The 21,698-nt window shown below is 44.0% G+C and overlaps 1 protein-coding gene and 1 pseudogene across 2 annotated transcripts in view; one reads left to right on the top strand and one right to left on the bottom strand.

Annotated features, from left to right (window-relative positions):
- The first annotated feature begins 1,270 nt into the window (after positions 1-1,270).
- The window catches only part of BDH1 (3-hydroxybutyrate dehydrogenase 1), a 65,201-nt gene continuing 44,773 nt past the window's right edge, over positions 1,271-21,698 (top strand). Inside the window, exon 1 of one of the 2 annotated variants that reach the window (XM_050779204.1) lies at positions 1,271-1,455. The gene's annotated coding sequence lies outside the window, so the exon portion shown is untranslated. Of the gene's footprint in view, positions 1,456-20,604; positions 20,692-21,698 lie in introns of those variants that run through there. The other variant, XM_050779205.1, reaches the window with a different exon arrangement.
- LOC126947982 (basic proline-rich protein-like) lies at positions 16,855-20,943 on the bottom strand (annotated as a pseudogene).

The raw sequence follows: 21,698 nt of genomic DNA, 5'->3' as shown, positions 1-21,698 counted from the left end.
ATATTCTGATTGCCCCATTTGGAGAAGCTAATCAGAAACTCAAAAGAATGCAACCATTTGTCTCTTTATCTACCTATGACCTGGAAGCCCCCTCCCTGCTTCAAGTTATTGCACCTTTCCGGACAGAACCAATGTTCATCTTACATACATTGATTGATGTCTCTTGTCTCCCTAGAATGTATAAAACCAAGCTGTGCTCTGACCACCTTGGGCACATGTCCTCAGGATTTCCCGAGGCTGTGTCACAAGCGTGTGTCCTTAACTTTGGTAAAATAAACTTCCTAAATTGACTGAGACTTATCTCATTTTGGGGGTTCACAGGTGATATTTACTATTCTTGAGATCCTGTAACTTAAACACTATGATATAAGGTTAGCAATATTAAATTCTATGAGATCAAGTAAGGCATCTTATGTAACACGATAAAGGAATACGAAAGGGAAGAAAACAAAGGTGCTATACACACACTAACATATTCATAACAAAATAAGGCATACACACTCATGACAATTACAGTTCTTGTTTTTATAACTGGTCATGTAGTTGTAGCTGGTATTGATAACTATCTTATTTCACTACTCATTCCATATTCCTTTTGCCCTCAGCAAGCACCTGAGCTGGTCATGGATTGTTGCCTGGTGAGGTGACCGGAACCTTCATTCCTAAAGGGTCTGGGTCATTAGTAGTCCTGCCTGGATTGGGTTGTTGTAATTTTCCATTGACTTTAATCACAGGGCATGGGAATACTAAGAGATGTCCTAAAGGATCTCCTGTATTTCAGACATACTCTTCCTTACCACCATTGTGATATTCAAGGCGTATGGCTTTGGCCCTATCTCCTTGAATCTGCCTTCAGATTCAAACTGTAACTCCTCCCTGAGTCCCAGCCTCTTCTTGCAAATGGCCCTATCTAAAGCCACTTGGCTATTTTGAAATCTTTCTCAGGTCCTGACTCTGGGTTATGCTCAGGGCAGTCTCTGAAGATTTCTCATCCTGTTCAGGCCAGTTCCTGTGCTAATTTATGCCCACACATACCTGGCAGGGAGAGCTAAAGATGGAGTCAGCGGGAGCTGCCCTTTGGCATCATTTATTTTTAATATATTCCTAAGCAGCAGCATCTGTCCTTGACCCTTTGCTTGTCAGAGGGCCAAACTCACAGACATTTTAAGCTTAAAACAAGCAGTTACAAAGCTGTTGAACTTTGCCTGTGCAAAGACAAACACAAAAACATCCCAGCCCCGCCCCCCCACCTTTACTTATCACACATATGTGAGAATTTCCATTCTCAGCTAAAGGCAAGCATTGAAAGAATATACAGAAAGCCTGGAAAAGGTTTCCAGGGGTGTCTATACACCCTGTCAACTGAGAATTAAGAGGATCTGGCTGGTCACTTACCTGGAGAGGATCCTGCGTGCTGATAGTGCTGAGGGAACCCTGTAGCACCCACCGGCTAAGGTGAGAGACAGCTGAACTTGAACGTGAGGGCTGTCACTGAGAGCTGTCGGCAGAAGAAAATTCGAGCCATGGGTAAGGGTGGTAGAAAGGGAGGAGGCTGGAGAGGAGTGAATAGGCCTTTGGAAAGAGGTGCTGTTAACCCAAAACAGAGAGGCAGCAGCTTTGCAATTAGATTTTCTTTTTGAAATAGTAGGCTCTGTCCCTGGTAGCAATAGGGAGAAATAAAAAATAATATGTATTCATTGGGAAAAGAACTGGAAAGAGAATTAGGCAAAATAAGCATGTGGTTTTGTATCTTGTTTTTTAAAGCAGCTTATTGTAATACATTAGATATTCTTTGAAAAAAAACAGAATTTGAAGTTTAGAAAATCAAATCAGTTTTAGGGGTTGAGAATCTCATTACATACTTTTGTCTTTCAAAACGGTTTATTTGTTTATTTAGAAATGGGGTCTTGTCCAGGCTCGCGTGTAGTGGTACAGTCATACCTCACTGCAGCCTCAAATGCCTGGGCTCAAGGGATCCTCCTGCCTCAGTCTCCTGAGTAGCTGGGACTATAGGCAGGCACACCTCACCTTGTTCCCAGACCAAACTTTGGGTCGGGCTGCTTATTCTTGCAGCCCAGTAATGAGATGCAGATGAACTGGGAAAGAAGGGAGTTTATTGTTGTAACTGGGTCCAGGGAGAAGGTCTGGAAAATATCGCCAGAACAATTCAAAATTACAAAGTTTTCCAGAGCTTATATACCTTCTAAGCTATATGTCTATGTGTACGTGTGCATTCATCTAAAGACGTAAGTGATTAACTTCTTCTAATCTAACTAAGATCTGAGTCCTGAAGGCCTTCCTCTGGAGCCTTAGTAAATTCACTTCATCTAAATGGGTCTAGGTGCTGGGGCGATTACCCTTATCTTGTGTCCTGCTAAATCACAGAGTTTTGGGGAGTTCCTTTAGTCCCCAGTAAAGCTTGCCTAAGAAGGTCTGGGGAGGTCCTTAGATCCACAATAAAACTTGTTTAATCTTAAATGAGTCCTGTTAAGAATTCCTTCATTATTTTGTCATGCTTCAAGGCCCAGGAAAGGCCTAGGCAAAACTCTTGGTGGGCTATTTTTACATTCAAGCCTTTGAATAGGGCACTGACTCTATCAGCTTTTAACACTTAACTTCAGCACTCAGTCAGTACGGAAACAGTTGTTATGGAGGCCTACCTGTTCAGCCATTATGGAGACCTGGCCTGCCACAATGTTGCCTGGCTAATTTTTAAATTTTTTGCAGAAACAAGGTCTCGCTGTTTTGCCCAGGCTGGTCTTGAACTCCTGGGCTCAAGTGATCCTCCCATCTTGTCCTCTCAAAGTGTTGAGATTACAGGCATGAGCTGCTATGCTTGGCCATCATTCAAAGTTTATATGTGTATTAGTCTATTTTCTTATTGCTGATGAAGACATACCCAAGAATGAGTAATTTATAAAGAAAAAGAGGTTTAATGGACTCACAGTTGCACATAGTTGGAGAGGCCTCACAATTATGGTGGAAGGCAAAAGGCACATCATACATGGGGAGGCAAGAGAGAGAATGAAAGCCAAGTGAAAGGGGTTTCCCCTTATAAAACCATTAGATCTCATGAAACTTATTCACTAGCATGTGAAAACTATGGGGGGAACCACCTCCACAATTCAATTATCTCGCACTGGGTCCCTCCCACATCACATGGGAATTATGGGAGCTACAATTCAAGATGAGATTTGGGTGGGGACACAGTCAAACCATATTATTCCACTAATGGCCCCTTCCAAATCTCACGTCCTCACATTTCAAAACCAATCATGCCTTTCCAACAGTTCCGCAAAGTCTTAACTCATTTTGGCATTAACTCAAAAGTCCATAGCCCAAAGTCTTACCTGAGACAAGGCAAGTTTCTTCTGCCTATGAGCCTATAAAACAAAAAGCAAGTTAGTTAATTCCTAGATACAATGGAGGTACAGGCATTGGATAAATATACCCATTCCAAATGGCAGAAATGGGCCAAAATGAAGGGGCTAAAGGTTCCATGAAAATCCAGAATCTCGCAGGGCAGCCAAATCTTAAAGTTCCTTTCACCCCATGTCTCACATCCAGGTCATGCTGATGCAAGAGGTGGGTTCCCATGGTCTTGGGCAGCTCCACCCCTGTGGCATTGCAGGGTACACCCTCCCTCCTGGCTGCTTTCATGGGCTGGCATTGAGTGTCTGCAATTTTTTCCAGGCACATGGTGCAAGCTGTCAGTGGACCTACCATTCTGGGGGCTGGAGGACAGTGGCCCTCTTCTCACAGCTGCACTAGGCAGTACCCTAGTGGGGACTCTGTGTGGGGGCTTCAACCCCACATTTCCCTTCTTCACTGCCCTAGCAGAGGTTCTCTGTGAGGGCCCCACCCCTGCAATAAACTTCTGCCTGGACATCCAGGTATTTCCATACATCCTCTGCAATCTAGGTGGAGGTTCCCAATCCTCAATTCTTCACTTCTGTGCACCCGTGGGCTAACACCACATGGAAGCTGCCAAGGTTTAGGGTTTGAACCCTCTGAAGCAACACCCTGAGCTATACCATGGCCCCTTTTAGCCATGGCTAGAGCAGCTGGGACGTAGGGTGCCAAGTCACACAGCAGGGGGCCCCTGGGCCCAGCCCACAAAACCATTTTTTCCATCTAGGCCTACAGGCCTATGATGGGAGGGGGCTGCCACAAAGGTATTTGACATGCCTGGGAGACATTTTCCCTATCATCTTGTTGATTTGGCTCCTTGTTACTTATGCAAATTTCTGCAGCCAGCTTGAATTTCTCCTCAGAAAATGCATTTTTCTTTTCTATTGCATCAGGCTGCAAATTATCCAAACTTTTATGTTCCATTTCCCTTTTAAAACTGAATGCTTTTAACAGCACCCAAGTCACATCTTGAATGCTTTGCTGCTTAGAAATTTCTTCCACCAGATATCCTAAACCATCTCTGTGAAGTTCAAAGTTCCACAAATCTCTAGGACAGGGGCAAAATGCTGCCAGTCTCTTTGCTAAAATATAGTAAGAGCCAGCTTTATTCCAGTTCCCACATTCCTCATCTCTATCTGAGAACACCTCAACCTGGATTTCATTGTCCATATCATTATCAGAATTTTAGTCAAAGCCATTTAACAAGTCTCTAGGAAGTTCCAAACTTTCTCATATTTTCCTGTGTCTTCTGAGCCCTCTAAACTGTTCCAACTTCTGCCTGTTACCCAGTTCCAAAGTCGCTTCCACATTTTCAGGTACCCGGACAACAGTGCCCCACTCTACTGGTACCAATTTACTATATTAGTCCGTTTTCTTGCTGCTAATAAAGACATACCCAAGACTGAGTAATTTATAAAGAAAACGAGGCTTAATGGACTCACAGTTCCACATGACTGGGGAGGCCTCACAATCATGGTGGAATGCAAAAGGCACATCTTACATGGTGGCAGACAAGAGAGAGGATGAAAGCCAAGCAAAAGGAGTTTCCCCTTGTAAAACCATCAGATCTTGTGAGACTTATTCAATACCATGAGAAAAGTATGGGGGAAATTACCCCCATGATTCAATTTTCTCCCACCAGGTCCCTCCCACCACACATGTGAATTATGGGAGCTACAATTCAAGATGAGATTTGTGTAGGGACATAGCCAAAACATATCAATATAATCAACTAGAACCTATAACTTTTCCTCATTGAAGACATCAGAAATTGCCATCTGTATTGTACTCATTGAATGAAATTTCTGTGTAACAAAGCAATTCATTTCTGTTGGATTATCCACATGAATGATGCCCAGCTGATTATAAAAGATTCTGTACTCCATGCTGAGTTCCTGTAACTCTAGAAAAAGAAAAAAAAAATCTGTACTCCAAATAGCCACAGAAACTGGGATTTTAAAAATCCCTTTCTTCAAAGAAAGAACCTCAGGACAATTGGTGGTGTGCTTAAAGCAAAGCATTTGGAGTAGGACAGACTTGGATGGGATCTGTCTTTGCCAATTCCTGGTTGTATTGTTGTGGGCAAGTTATTTGAACCTGCTAACTGTCAATGTTTTCAGTTGCAAATGGGAATAATCTTAGGCTACTTTTAGAATTGTTGCAAAAGTAAGTGAAATGATGCATAGAGGGCACTTGGCACAGTGGCTGGTACATAGAAATCAACCGTTTATTGCTAAATTGTAGTATTATTGCAAACAGGGAGCCTGCTTTATGATTTATGATTCCACTCTAAGAATATAGCACAATCACTGGGACATCATAAGGACTCAATCAGTGCAAACTGAATGAATGAATAAATTGTATGGGTTGCTGTAGCTTAGGGTAGGATAGGCACAGGTGTTTTTTTTTTAAATCAAATATCCTCATATTGTTCCCTTTTCCAAGATCCCAATTCCTCAAAAGAACATTGCTTAAATTTACAGACAACCCATTCCTATGCACAAAAAGCTTGTGCTTAAACAAACACTCATCTTAATGAACATGTAAGAGTTAAGAGATAGAAAGTGGGTGGGGATGCCTAATACTCCCCATCTTTTCCCCTTGAGGTCAAGCACTTGTTTTACTCGCTCATTCACTGCAAGGAAAAGGCAGCTCCTCCAGTTCTCATTAATCCACAGAATTCAGTATTACAGTCACGTTAAGATCAGTTGTCAAAGGCTCTTTTCAACACACTAGATTCTGAGCACCACAGCTTTGTTTTAGAAGCAGCACAGAATAATATACTGGGCTTCTTTCCTTTGCTGTCAATTGTAGAAAAAGCTACTCAATACCTCTAAAATTCTGCAGATTAAGGGTGTGATTTCTAGCCAAAAACAAAACAAAACAAAACAAAAAAAAACCCCACAAAACTTTAATAAAATTCAATTGCATCAAAACAAACAGAGGATTGTGGGGTTTGGAGCAGTAGATAGTGTTTTTATTCTCTACCCCCCAGCAGAACTCAGCAAAGCAGGTTGCACACTGGCTCTGTAAGGACTTGGAGGTGGCGGCCTAACGGCAGGATTTAACCTGTGAGGACTTGGAGGTGGCGGCCCAAGGGCAGGAATTAACACAACACTGAGAACTTAATACTGAGGGCAGAGAAGACCAGGGGCATTCAGACCCTGGGCAGGGCCAGATCCAGCAAGGGAAGGGCTAGGAATGATTAAATTCAGCTGGTATTGGAGGAGAGTGAGCTAGGAGGCGAACAGACAGGAGAGAACACCATGGTCTCTCAGGTCAAGGGCCTCTTTTAGGGTATATCATTCTGACTGAGAATCTTTCAGGATACTACCTCTTCTACAAAGCCTGTCCTGAACTCTTATTAGAACTCGGATGACACTTATTTGTCCCTCTTTTAGAAGACTTACAGGACTTCTAATGATTCATTTAGCTTACATACATGCCTCATTTCCCTCCGTGAACCCCCAAAATCTCAGACAGGTCTCTCAGTTAATTTAGAAAGCTTATTTTGCAAAGGTTTAGGATGTGCACCTGTAACACAGCCTCAGGAGGTCCTGATGACATGTGCCCAAGGTGGTCAGAGCACAGCTTGATTTTATACATTTTAGGGAGACATGAGACATCAATTAACATATGTAAAATGAACACTGGTTTGGCCTAGAAAGGTGGGACAACTGGAGTTAAAAGCAGGACAGGGATGGGGCTTCCAGGTCACAGGTAGATGAGAGACAAACAATTGCACTCTTTCGAGTTTCTGATTAGCCTTTCCAAAGGAGGCAATTTGATATGCATTTTTCTCAGTGAGCAGAGGGATGACTTTGAATAGAACGGGGAGGCAGGTTGGCCCTAAGCAGTTCCCAGCTTGACTCTTCCCTTAGCTTAGTGATTTTGGGGGCACCAAGATTTATGTTCCTTTCACATTTCCCTCCTTTTCTTTTTAAAAATCTCTTGGAGAAAGCATTTTAGGAGAAAATGAGTCTCTTGTCCCAGGTTTCATCCGGTGTCTCATGGCTAGGATGGTTTATTCCTAGATAGATAGGTCCCAAGTTATTAGGAAAGCTCATATGTAGAAGGCGGTGAAGTCTCTTGTCGTATGAAGAGAAAATAGGGGGAGGAAGGTAGAAAAACAACAACAAATGAAAAAACAATCCTGGAAAACTGTTATAAGCCACATTACTCTGAAGTTTTATACATCAGTAGGCAGGTATGAAAGTCGCTAATGTATGTAAATAAGGTTGCTGTTATTTTCTTCTGAAGTTGTCTAGCTTCAATTTTTGGGGCTTTATGAAAGTACAGCTCAGTTTTCAGTGACTCCAAATTAGGAAAAATGGGGAAAAAAAGAAGAAAAAAAATTAAAACAAAGTGACCAAAACTACTTTGAAGACTTGGAGCCAAGAGAAATTAGAATTCAGTTCAAACTGTAAAAAATAATAAAAATCAAGAAACGTTAGGAAGACTGGAATCTAACAACTGCTGTACTATAGTTTTGAATCATAATGTTTCTCTCTCCAGTTTCCCATTTTTATACAAAAGAAAAATCATGGTAGGGCTGGTTTGTTTTATTACACTTGGCCTAATTATTTGTATACAGTGCAGCAAGAATAATTATTTTTTAACATAGGCTTTTAAATGGGCTTTGATGGAACTTTGTTCCATAGAAGGAATCTCAGATAAGACATTTTTTTAAAGCCAAGCCCAGCTATGGATTTGTGCCGTCAAGTACCTGTAAGTTGAGTGATCCTTTCCTCTTGAGGTTCCAAGATAAACTTGGGGTTCCTGGGCCTGTCAGAAAGTGACACTCTTTACTTACCAGACGTCAGGAACCCTGTACAGTGGCTGTGTAGACAAAGGTATCAGAGCAGTTTATCCAATGGGCTTTTATTGGCTGCATAAGTCAAGTTTGAATCCTTAAAGGAAAGCACACCATTCCAGTCAAAACCTTAGTAAAATAGCCAGTTTCTCCAATTGTATCCTGTTACAAATGAAAACAGATTCTTATTGCACTTATACAAATAACTGTATTGGCATAAGTTAAGAATACTCACACATAGTTCCCAAATTTTGGAGAAAGCATGTAGAGAGAAACAAATATGCTCTAAATTTTGTTCATAGGAGTATAATTTACTCAATTGTTAAAAGCTGTAAATAGCTTAAAAGATGTCTTCTTGTTTCTGAGAAACAAAACAAAGGATCAGCAACATTTTAAGCAAAAAGTTAAAAAGATTACTTTAGTCTTTTATTAGCTCAGCTCATGCAGTTAACTTTTGTCCTGATATTCATGAACATTTCAGTTCTCCATGAGAGTCCTGAAAGTTTTTTCTCTATTGTAATGTTCCAATCTCCAAAGTTATTAGAAATCCGCATCTAGGAACACCTGTTAGAGTTCTATAGTTGATTATAAAACCACTTTCTAAGGAGGACCAAAACAAGACAATTGTTTGTGGATGACAAAAGGATTTAGGGCAGCCACAGTCAAAGACACAACTGACAAAGAAACTTACTATCTCTGTGGCAACAATAATTTAACATAACAATTATAATTATTACTGATAACGTACACGAAGTCATATCAAAATTATAGGAGTTTCCCCTGATTTTGAAACACGTACCAATAACATATTTATAAAAATACAGCCCAAAGAAAGCCAAACTCCATTTCATATTTGACAAAGTTTCCTGTATAATTTTTATATCAAATAAGCCAAATTATGTCATTTTGGACTTTAGGAAACCTAATATCTTAAAGGATTCATTTGATCAGAAAAAGACATAATTTATAATTTGATTTTGTAAAGGTTACAAATATCAAAGGTTTAAAACACTTGACATCACAAGTTATTGTGAAATAAGTCAATCATTTGACCAAAGTGATAACTCAAGGATTTTTTAAAAAGGCAAAAACCTTCTCTTTGAGTGAAGAGGGTTAATTTTCAAAACAATAAGCCCTAGTAAAAACAGCAGGAAGCTGGCTGGGGGTGGTGGTTCATGGCTGTAATCCCAGCACTTTGGGAGGCTGAGGCAGGTTGGTCACCTGAGGTTGGGAGTTTGAGACCAGGCTGACCAATATGGAGAAACCCCATCTCTACTAAAAATACGAAATTAGCCAGGCATGGTGGCGCATGCCTGTAATCCCAGCTACTCGGGAGGCTGAGGCAAGAGAATCACTTGAACCTGGAAGGCGGAGGTTGCGGTGAGCGGAGATCGTGCCATTGCACCCTAGCCTGGGCAACAAGAGCGAAACTCTGTCTAAAAACACACACACACACACACACACACACACACACAAAAAAAAACACAGCAGGAAGCCAATTAAATTTGTTTTCTAAAATTTTATAAACCATCCATAAAATTTTAATCTTGACCATAAGCTATAACTTCCATAAGCCTTTCATAACATTTATAACCTTTACTTAGGAGTTGGTTAATGCTTCATAAAAACCTTTTAAATTTGATATGAGCTCATATGCTGGTGTTGCATCAGTGTGCCTTTGACATTAATGATTAATTTATAGAGAAACTGAACTTATTTTATCTCTCATCATTGGCCCTTACAGTCTCACATGCCCACCTTTCCTGAGATACTCCCTGGGCCTAGAGAAGTTGAATAACTTGAATTTTTGGCCCTGTGTTTCAGAAATGCAGTTTATTTTGATTGGCATCTTCTACCAAGACTAAAGATGGAACTTGAATTGCTGTCAGTGTTCAAAATTTAGCAGGACTTGGTATCTGTTTTACACTCAAGAGTTAAAGCCCAGTAACTAAATGTCACAAGTACTTTAAAAGCTCATACAGAGATATATATGGGTGTAATAACCTTAACTTAAAAAAATTTTAATCTCAGTTTTTTCCCTAAGCAAACCAAAACTTAATAATAATATGACAACTTGATCACATAGAAGATTTTTTAAAAATAAATCCTCTTATTGTGACTTACACAGACTGTTCATGACATGCTTGGACTTTCTGGTTTGTCCTGAACATCCATCTCTCTTTCTTAAACAACCAGTCATTTTACTCTAGGACTAAATTTAGCATATAAGATTTTTTCTTATATGAAATTATTTCTCTTTAAGCTTTCTTACCAAAAAAAATTATTTCTCTTTAAGCTTTCTTACCAAAAAAAACCTCTTTATTTTTATAACTGTCTTTTTTTTTGAGACGAAGTCTTGCTGTTGCCCAGGCTAGAGTGCAATGGCAAGATCTCAGCTCACTGCAATCTCCGCCTCCTGGGTTCAAGCAATTCTCCTGCCTCAGCTTTCCAAGTAGCTGTGATTACAGGTGCCCACCAGCATGCCTGGCTAATTTTTGCATTTTTAGTAGAGATAGGATTTTACCATGTTGACCTGGCTGGTCTCAAACTCATGACCTCAAGTGATCTGCCTGCCTCAGCCTCCCAAAGTGCTGAGATTACAAGTGTGAGCCACTGCTCCCAGCCATAACTTTCTCTATATCTCTTTTATTTCCTGGTTCCTTTTATCTTGTTTTATACATGACCTTTAAATAAGCTTTGAATTAGACAAAAACTGTACATGTTTTTAAAAACGACACACTTTTTTTAAAAAGAATGTTTTCCTACAAATATATTTTTATTGAAAAATACCCATATGATGAAATATCTGTTACTTAATTTAATATAACTTTAGATTCTGAATTATGATGAGTTTGTCTACAAGTATTTATCCTATTACATTCACCTAATTATTTTATTTTAATTGTTTTAGATTATTTATGAAAACTGTGATAGTCATCATTTAAAGTTATGGAACCATCATTGCAAAATTATAACAGAGACAGTGAAAAAGATTTGACCTAACTGACTCCATCTTGCTTTAAACCTCCAAATTCTCTTTGTTCATTCCTGGGCATAGACTAAACTAACTTTGGGAAGAACTTAGTCTATACTTTAGTTTTGAAACAAAGACTATAAAAAACCTTACTCCCTGTGGACTGGACTGCCTAAAGCCACAAGATTAGAAGTTATGGTTGGTAATTTTTTTTTTTTTTTTTTTTTTTTGAGATGGAGTCTTGCTATGTCACCCAGGCTGGAGTGCAGTGGCACCATCTCGGCTCACTGCAAGCTCTGCCTCCCGGGTTCATGCCATTCTCCTGCCTCAGCCTCCTGAGTAGCTGGAACTACAGGTGCCCGCCAACACCTCCAGCTAATTTTTTTGTATTTTTAGTAGAGACAGAGTTTCACCATGTTAGCCAGGATGGTCTCGATCTCCTGACCTCGTGACCCGCCCATCTCAGCCTCCCAAAGTGCTGGGATTACAGGCATGAGCCACCATGCCTGGCCAAGTTATAGTAATCTTACTAAACTTAAGATGTAGCTATTTTTATTAAACCAGTATCAATGTCTTATTTATTAAAGATTACACAAGCAAAGATCATTCTGTTTTGGGCTAGGTTTATAGTTTTGTAACACCTATGCCAAATTTTGACACCTTATAGTATTCGGCAGGGACAGGTATGAAATTGCTTGATTAGTAAATGCAAACAAAAATGTATGCTGGCAAATTCTTAAGACATTTCTAATATTATTTTACCAATAATTTTAAAGCCAGCTTATTTATTAAAGATTTTACTTAAGTCACATGAACTTGAAAAAACATTTGATGGCCGGGCACGGTGGCTCACGCCTGTAATCCCAGCACTTTTGGAGGCCAAGGTGGGCAGATCACGAGGTCAGGAGATCAAGACCATCCTGGCTAACACAGTGAAACCCTGTCTCTACTAACCATACAAAAAAAGTATCCATGCATGGTGGTGGGCACCTGTAGTCCCAGCTACTAGGGAGGCTGAGGCAGGAGAATCGTGTGAACCCAGGAGGCGGAGCTTGCAGTGAGCAGAGATGGTGCCACTGCACTCCAGCCTGAGTGACAAATCAAGACTCCGTCTCAAAAAAAAAAAAAAAGAAAAAGAAAAAGCATTTGACTAGTCTTTTTTTAAATATACATTTGGTTTAAGTGCTTTTATTTTATTTTTCAGCCAATTAATTAGAGCTCTTTTATATGTTTTTAGTAGTGCAATATTGTGTACACAACACATAAATATATACACCTATTAGGCATGCCAATAGAAGCACTTTTTTTTGAGACAGAATCTCACTCTGTCACCCAGGCTGGAGTGCAGTGGAGCAATCTTAGCTCACTGCAACCTGCATCTCGCAGGTTCAAGTGATTCTCTTGCCTCAGCCTCCTCAGTAGCTGGGATTACAGGCATGTGCCACCACACCTGGCTAGTTTCTGTATTTTTAGTAGAGACAGGGTTTCACCATGTTGGCCAGACTGGTCTCCAACTCCTGATCTCAGGCGATCTGCCTGCTTCAGCCTCCCAAAGTGCTGGGATTACAGGCGTGAGCCACTCTGCCCACCTGAAATATATCTTATAGGTTCATAAAGACCTCCTTTTTTCCCCCTGCTTTTTTTTTTCTACCTTACCCTAGGTAGTTGTCAGCTAAATAGCCTTAAAATTGCATATTAAAGGAAACAACTCAGGTAAAAGTCAGACAGCAAAATTTACATCATAAAGTACAAAGTGAAAGTCTGGTGAGCTACAGGGAAATTAAAATGAATTTAATTAACAATTGAACATAAAATTAGAGACATCTATTATAAAGGCCTTCAAATATATACACACGTACATGTACATACACCCACACACACAGATTCTATAACTTTCACTCCAGTACTTTAGCCATGAGATAAATACAAATTTGCCAGCTTGCAAGAAAAACCCAAAAAACTGTTAGATCCAAACAGTGGTTTTATCTCAGTAGAAAAATAACAGCAGATTTAAAGCAGGCAGAAAGAAAAATAGAGAAAACGGGACTAGGAACTCTAGAATTCGCAGGTTGACCTTAGGGCTCTTTTTCCTTAATGTACATTTGCACAAAGACTATATTACTTCCATTTTACTCTGGCAAATAGAGGTGTCATAAAACCAATAAGGTACTCTACAGGGGGTCATTCTCCTTGTTTTCTCCTCATTCTCGGATTATGCGTTTCCCACTTCTTTTTTTTTTCTTAAAAAGAAGAAGTGAGCTGTGGCCTAGGGTTTTTGTGTGGTGGATCGATGTGAGCTGCTTGTGGGCAGGACTCCACAGTGTGTCATCACTGAGTTGTTTCCAGCCTCTTATGCATCTCAGTTTCTCTCTTCAGAGGTCTATGACCTCTGAGAGGGCTCAGAATGCCAGGTGATCAGCCCTTATATGTGTTTCCTGGATGACCTATTTTTAAAATTAATTTTTGTTGGGGATTTCCCTGCAGGGCCACTACATGTTGCAGGGGGTCAACTCCCCAGACACTCCCATGAGGACCCTGGTCACCCAGGGGTGCCTTTCGCTGGGAAGAGCAAATGTCCTTTCTCTTTGGAGCTGAGAAAACTTAGTTTCTCATTTGCCTAGGAAAACAACAGTTCAGTTCCTCACACAAATGCACACAGACAAACCGAACTGATATTAATTTTGGGAGAAAAAGCAATAGAGAAGACCATTTAGAATGTATCTCCGAACTACAATTAGGATCCTTAAACAACAATTTCCTAGGAGAGAAAAGAAAAGAAACCAGCCAAGACCACTTCCTGTAAACTGTGCTCAGCCACCCATAACTTTGTAGTTCTTGTCTGCCGTGATATGCTCCAAGGTCAAATCCTCTCACAGTGCAAAGTCATCTCTGCTTCCCCCAGAGCCAAAGAGGTCAGGTCATGCAATACAGGAAAACAGAGCTTAAAACCTAAGAAGAATCTGCCCATGACTCTTGAAACTTCACAAAGAAAACAGAACACTCCCAAAGGGGTGAGTGGCCCCTTTGTTCTGAATTCTTTAAAGGGGTTCAAGTCATTAGAAACCTTCTCTAGATTTTTTTGGTACTGCAGATGGCAAAGGCGGAAGGAGGTATGGGGGGAAGAAAAGTAAATGAAAGATTTTTTTTTTTTAAAGTCAGGAAGCAAACACAGAAATCAGGTGCATGTTTTTATGTTGTTGTTGTTTTGTTTTTTGTTTTCTTTAGCTGCGAGAAATTTCAGCCAGATTAGAGAGGTTTTGTTACCCATAATTTGGAATTCTCACTCAGATTGGACCAAGTCTGTTAGAGTTGGTCAGAACAAACAACAACAACAAAACCCCAACAATATGATCACTGAGCACTCTCACGGTGAGGAGAAATTCAGACCAGTTGGTTGGTACACTTGAACCAAGACAAAACCCCAGTTTAGCTACTTGCGTAGGGATGGGTCTCAGGCTGAAGACTGCTTTTTGCCATCCTAGAAGCAGGAAAAAAGTCGAATTCATCTTCCCTGCTGGGAGTGAGCTCAAGTTCCCTAAAGGAGTTGTTGGCCTTCTATCATCCTGGAAAGAGGAAATCTTGCCTTCCTTGTTGGAAGCAAATAAAACTCCAAAAAAAAAAAAAAAAAAAAAAAAAGGTGGGGGGAAGTTGTACAGAAAAATAAACTCTAGATCTTGACCAAATTTGGGGAAATCAAGGATTCTCTGGAGTGGGTGCTCCCAGACCTCAGCAAATTGTCCTATTGGTTTGAGCCGTAAGGTTAGCACATGTTGCTACCATGCACCAATAGATCTGTCAAAGGTCAGGGGCATCTCCACTCAGAATCCCTCCATGGTTACCAAAATGTGAACCCCTCAAATCTGAGACAGGTCTCAGTGAATTTAGAAGGTTTATTTTGCCAAGGTTGAAGATGCACACCCGTGATACAGCCTCAGCAGGTCCTGATGACATGTGCCAAGGTGGTCAGAGCACAGCTTGGTTTCATGCATTTTAGGGAGACATGTGACATCAATCAACATATGTAAAATGAACGTTGACTTGGCCTAGAAAGGTGGGACAACTTGAAGCAAAAGTGGGACAGGGAGGTGGGTTCCAGGTCGCAAGTAGATGAGAGACAAATGGTTATATTCTTTTGAGTTTCTGATTAGCCTCTCCAAAGGAGGCAATCAGATATGCATTTATCTCAGTGAGCAGGGGGATGACTGAATAGGATGGGAGGCTGGGTTGCCCTAAGTCGGTCCCAACTTGACTTTCTCCTTTAGCTTAGTGATGTGGGGGCCCCAAGATATCTTCCTTTCACACTTCAGTTTGAAATGCTTGTTCCTTGGTACCATAAAGAAATAGCACTTGAACATAAATTTAATTTCCTCAGCAAGGCCTTTTTTTTTTGACACGGAGTCTTGCTCTGTCTCCCAGGCTGGAGTGCAGTGGCCTGATCTCTGCTTTGCAAGCTCTGCCTCCCAAGTTGACACTATTCTCCTGCCTCAGCCTCCCAAGTAGCTGGGACTACAGGCACCCGCCACCACGCCCGGCTAATTTTTTTGTATTTTTAGTAGAGACGGGGTTTCACCGTGTTAGCCAGGATGGTCTCGATCTCCTGACCTCGTGATCTGCCCGCCATGGCCTCCCAAAGTGCTGGGACTACAGCGTGAGCCACCGCAAGCAAGGCCATTTTTATACTTTCTGCAGAAAGGGTACACTCGCCAGCAGTTTTGCCACGAGCGCACACCGAACGAAGGAGACAGGGTCATTTATAACCTAACACATCCGCCCTACTGCTGTGTCCTGGCTGGAACGGGACCTCACATTCTGTATTTGTCCCAATTGGCTGATAACTTAGAACTTTTCAAAAGAGGCAAAGGCAGAGGAGAACGAAGGAAGGAGGAAGTAATGAAACGCTGAGAAAGGTAAAAACACCTTCAAATAAGGAAGAGGAAGAGGCTATGACCTAATGCTTGCTTGGACCAGTATAAGCACGCCAGGGCAAATATTTAGGCTAAATTGTGGGAGCTAAGAACATACGATTTCTTCATTACAGCAAGAAGATATTTAAGAATGTCAGCACAGGTCTTTGAATAAATTTTGCTCCTAAGAGAAGTTACTATTTATTCCTAATTAGACGGGGAGAAAAGTCCTTGAAGAGGAACCTCTACTTTACTTTTCACACCTCCTTGAAAGCAGGGGCTAAGGACCGTTTCCCTTCCAAAGCTAGCTTGCTAGTTTGCAACAGTACCCCCTGGGTTGCAGGGAGTATGCTAAGTGCTGAAGACTCTGGTCTGACACCTTGTACCTGAACAGAGAGGAGCTGGTTTTATAGTAGGGTGAGGGAAACAGAATCTTGGTGCCTGCCGTGTTGGGAGTGACCTGATTTCCACAGACTGTGCGTGTTCAACCTCACAGCTGAATGTTTCTCCAGTTCCAAAGTCAACAACCAGAATGGCAGAAGGAGGGGAAAGGTTGAAGGTGGGGCTGAGAATGGCTTTGTCTGACCCCTTAACCTAGTCCCAACTCCTCAGCTGGCCCTTTCTCCTGAGAGTCTCTTGCTACTATCTGTGTCAGAGTTTACTACTGATGCCCTAAGGGGCAGGGCCTTTGGGAAATAAAGGAGAAAAAGTGCAAACCAAACAAATAAATTATTCCTTAGCAGGGCTGGGAAAGATAAGCTGAGATGTCTCTTTTGGGTTAACCATTGGCTTAATCTGGGTTCCCCCAAATAGCAGAGCCTGAGCAAGGACTGGTGTACAGGTAGTTTATTTGGGGAATGAATCCGTTTTGTATGGTTAAAACAAGAGAAGATCAAAGTATGATTTCATGAATCACACAGTTTATTGCCAAAGAGGTCTTTCTTTTTCAGAATTCTTAAAACGGGGGAGAATAATGAGAACAAATCTCACAAGGGATACACTCAACAGACAAGGTATATTAATCACATAACGAGTGAGCTCCAGTTTCATTTTGAATCCAGTTATTAAAGCTCAATTGAGGCTGAGCATGGTGGCTCATGCCTGTAATCCCAGAACTTTGGGAGGCCGAGGCGGGTGGATCATCTGAGGTCAGGAGTTCGAGATCAGCCTGGCCAACGTGGTGAAACCCCATCTCTACTAAAAATACAAAAATTAGCTGGGCGTGGTGGTGGGCATCTGTCCCAGCTACTCGGGAGGCTGGGGCAGGAGAATCGCTTGAACCCGGGAGGTGGAGGTTGCAGTGAGCTGAGATCACACCATTGCACTCCAGCCTGGACGACAAGAGTGAGACTCCATCTCAAAAAAAAAAAAACAAGTTCAACTGCCCACTTAAGATGGAAAGCAGGCTTTTGTGGATGCAAAGTCCAATCAGAGTTTGAGGCACAACTTTCTGGGAGAGGTTCTCGGGAGGGACAGCTTGACTAATACAATGGAGATTCATGAAGATACATGAGGTCCCTTGATGCTAGAGAGCGGTGCCAGTGTTGTGAGACGAGGCTTCAAAAATAGCTTCAGGGCCTCCAGAGAGTGGTCTGGCCACATCCTAAGCTCTCCAAGTGTCTGTCAAAATCTTGGCTTTCTATGTGTTTTGGAGTCCAGTGGTTGGTGTCAGTAGCTCACATGTGGGGTCTGATAAGGAGTGACATATCATTCCCTTGAGCAGGGAGAGTTCACTCCATGTTGTAATTACAGTAAAACAATGTCACTCTCACAACAAAGTGAAAGTGTTTGGAGTCATTTAAAGCTACATAATCAAATCCCAAGGAATTGGAGGGGAGGGCTGGGAAGAGTTAAATAGGGAAGGAGGGAAAGAGAACGGCATCCAAGGGTGTATTCGTGAGTTGATCAATTGGTCACTACTATGGGCAAACAGAAGGCTATCATTTTAGGAGCTGCATAGAACATATCCCAGAATTGCCCACTGCAAGACTGGAAGAGCAGAGTATTTTTCCAGCAGTTCCTGCCTGCCCTTTGGTCAAAGTTTGTCCCTTGAGGTGTTCCTTTGTACTTCCAGGTTTACTCATGTGTCAGAGTGGGCAGTGGATTCCTGCAAGGATCCCAGGTTGCAGTCCCAGAGACGCAGGGGAATACCAGGTGCAGCTGAGGCAAGGTGCTCTCAGGTTACACCTGTTCACAGCAAAGTTGGGCTGGGAAGATGCAAGGCCAGACACTGGAGGTGTGTAATACAACCTTAGAAAGGTCAAATGTCCTTTTCTGTCTTATGCAAATAGGACTACAATTCAGTTTAATTCTCAGAGTCAGGATCTATGTTTTTTTTTCCTTGGGGGAAAGATGAATTCTTCATTTAACTGCTTTTCTAGCAAAGCATAATCCTCAAGCTGTAATTTCAGTATAGTGATTTATTTTTAACCCTGTGGTACTGTATGCCTAATGTTCTGAAACACCGTCACTGCAGCAAATCCAAGCTTGAGTCTATCTGTGAAATGGGCACAGAAAACCAAGTGCATCCTTCTTTCATGATTCTCCCAGTCGTCAAGGCTGTATGTGCCAGGAGCTGGGGATAAAGAAGAGAGCCTTAGCCCTCCAGAAGCTCACAGAATGGACGTACAGAGTCAACAGTTTTGTTTGTTTTTTGAGACAGTCTCCCACCGTTGCCCAGGCTGGAGTGCAGTGGCACCATCTCAGCTCACTGCAACCTCTGCCTCCCAGGCTCAAGCTATTCTTCTGCCTCAGCCTCCCATGTAGCTGGGATTACAGGCATGTGCCACCACGACTTGTAGGGTTTCACCACATTGGCCAGGCTGGTCTCGAACTCCTGGCCTCAAGTGATCCACCCGGCTCAGCCTCCCACAGTGCTGGGATTATAGGCATGAGCCAATGCACCCGGTCTACAGTTTTCTTTAAATCTTCGTCAGGCCAGTACTTCCCTCCTCCTGTTTTCATCTTCCTGTATTTGTGAGTTTCATTCATTCTCTTTATTCTATTCATTCCTTCTCTGTACTTTACCTAAACATAGTTGTGAATCCCCAAAATCTGAGCCAGGTCAATTTAGGAAGTTTATTGTCCCAAAGTTAAGAACTCACGCAAGTGAGATAGCCTCCAGTCCTGACATGTGCCCAAGGTGGTCAGGGCACAGCTTGGTTTTATACATTTTAGGAAGACATGAGACATCAGTCAACATATGTAAGATGAACATTGGTTTAGTCTGGAAAGGTGGGACAACTCGAAGTGGGGAGGGGGCCTCCAGGTCATAGGTAGATAAGAGACAAACGGTAGCAATCTTTTGAGTTTCTGATGAACTTTTCCAAAGGGGGCAATCAGATATGCATTTATCTCAGTGAGCAGAGGGTGACTTTGAATAGAATGGGAAGCAGGTTGGCCCTAAGCAGTTCTCAGTTTGACTTTTCCCTTTAGCTTAGTGATTTTGGGGCCCCAAGATTTATTTTCCTTTCACATAGCGCCGCCACTGATGTGTCCTGCTATCTTCTCTCCTCAGCCTGTTTCTTATCCTGGAAACTGAGTGCTGGCGCAGGGCGATAGCGCGGTGGGGCGGGGTTGGGAGGAAACCCTTATCTGTGGCCGATCGCCCTCCGCTGTTCTATTATTAAAACTCTGGGAAACTGCTATTCTTAAATTATTTTAATTATTTTTAAAGATCCTGAGGAGCAGAGCGATTTTTTTTTTTGGTGAGACGGAGTCTCGCTCTGTCGCCGAGGCTAGAGTGCAATGACGCCATCTCGGCTCACTGGACCCTCCGCCTCCTGGGTTCAAGCGATTATCCTGCCTAAGCCTCCCGGGTAGCTGGGATTACAGGTGTGCGCCTCCATGCCCAACTAATTTTTGTATTTTAGTAGAGACGGGGGTTCCACCATGTTGGCCAGGCTGGTCTCGAACTCCTGACCTCAAGTGATCCACCTGCCTCGGCCTCCCAAAGTGCTAGGATTACAGGCGTGAGCCACCGCCCCCAGCCTTTAAATAAATTTCATCTGATCAAAAGAAATTTAAAAACCAACCAACCCTAGTGAGCTCTAAAGACAGCAACACGCACAGGACCTGGAAAGGCCTCTTCCTCACTGGCGTTTTCCTCACTTCGGGGAGCAGCGTCTTCACCTCCCGGCCTCAGCCCCCGAGGCTGAAACCCTTTCCGCACCTGGCTCCACCCCCCTGACCCCTGCCCCGGCCCGGCTGTCGGGAAGCGAGAAGGCGGCGGGGGATCTGGCGCCCGGCTTAGGGGCGAGACGGCCGCACCGGGCGCCTGGCACCTTGGGCGTGAGGAGGGCCACGCCCGGCGCCCAGGGCGGAGGAGGAGGCTCGGCGGCCCCCCCACTAGCCACGCCGCCGTGGGCCCCGCCCAGCGTAGCCCCAGCGCGCGCTTAGTGTGTAGGCGCGTCCGGGTGGCGGAGGCCGCAGGCCACAGCAGTGCTGGTGGAGGGGCTTCCAGAGAGAGCCTGCGGCAGCGCCCCCACTCGGCTCTCCCGGCAGGAGCGCGGGCACCTGCGCGGCGCCGGGTGAAGGCGAGCGCCTCGGCGAGCCCTCTGCAGCGGAGCCCCCTGCCCATTTGGTTTTGGGTAAGAGGAGGGGTCCGCGTCTCCGCAGCTCGGGCGGGATGCCCTGGCGCCCTCGGTTTGGTTCGGCCTCACGTGTTCCTTTAGCCCGGAAGCTGGGATACGGGTGGGGAAGGGGCGAGCCCTGCGGCCGCAGCGGGGTAAGAGTAGGACGGACCGATCTCGCCCAGACCTCAGGGTGTCCTCACTCGCCTCCCTCTCGGCTTCTCGGTCGGCGGCTCCAGCAGTATGATCTGGCATTTATTATTCGGAATAATGTGCCAGGCAGAAGGAGGCCCTGGGTCAAACACGCGGCCCTGCAGCTCCCAGGTGAAACGACTCAGCGTTTCCTGCCGGCGCATCTTACTGAAGAGGACCCAGGCCTCACGAAGGGAAGGAACCGTCCCCTCAAGGTCACGTCGTGGTCCAAGGCCGAGCCCAGACCGAAGCCAGGTGTCCTGCCTTCTAGCCCGGGCTCTAGGCCCTGTCCCCTTCCGGACCGAATCTCCTGGTCCTGTCCACGTCCCTCCGCCTCCTCGTCCTGCGTCCTCCGCGAGGCTCTGTTCCCGGGGTTCGGGGAGTGCTCCCTCCGCGCCACAGCGCCCTTGGGAAGATTGCTGGACAGCAGGCAGGCCACGGGGCCGGGAAGGAGGAGGATCCGCGGGGGCAGGCTGGGGATGCCAGAGTGGTGGTGGGCACGGGACTGGCCAGGGCGGGAGCCCAGGCTGCCCACTCGCAAGGAGACTAGGGGGCTTTGTCTGGGCGGTGCCGCCTCAACCAATGGGAAGCGCGGCCCTGGCCGAGCCCCCTCGCTCTCCGCCCTCCGGCCGGCCGTTGGGGAGCGCGGCTCTGGGATTGGCTGCGCCGCGGTCTCGGGCGTTCTCGCGCTCTGCTTCCGTGCTGGAGCGCGCCGAATAGATACCCTGTGGGTGTGAGCGCTCGAATCGCTCCCGAGCGGCCCCGGCGCCTTGGGCGTGCGTCCTGCGCGCGGCCGCCTCCAGGCTGCGCCCTTCTGGGGAAGGGTTTGGTGC

The sequence above is a fragment of the Macaca thibetana genome, chromosome 2 (assembly GCF_024542745.1).
Source record: "Macaca thibetana thibetana isolate TM-01 chromosome 2, ASM2454274v1, whole genome shotgun sequence".
Classification (NCBI taxonomy): domain Eukaryota; kingdom Metazoa; phylum Chordata; class Mammalia; order Primates; family Cercopithecidae; genus Macaca; species Macaca thibetana.
Note: the sequence above shows the minus strand (reverse complement) of the source record. Positions and strands in the feature narration are given on the sequence as shown.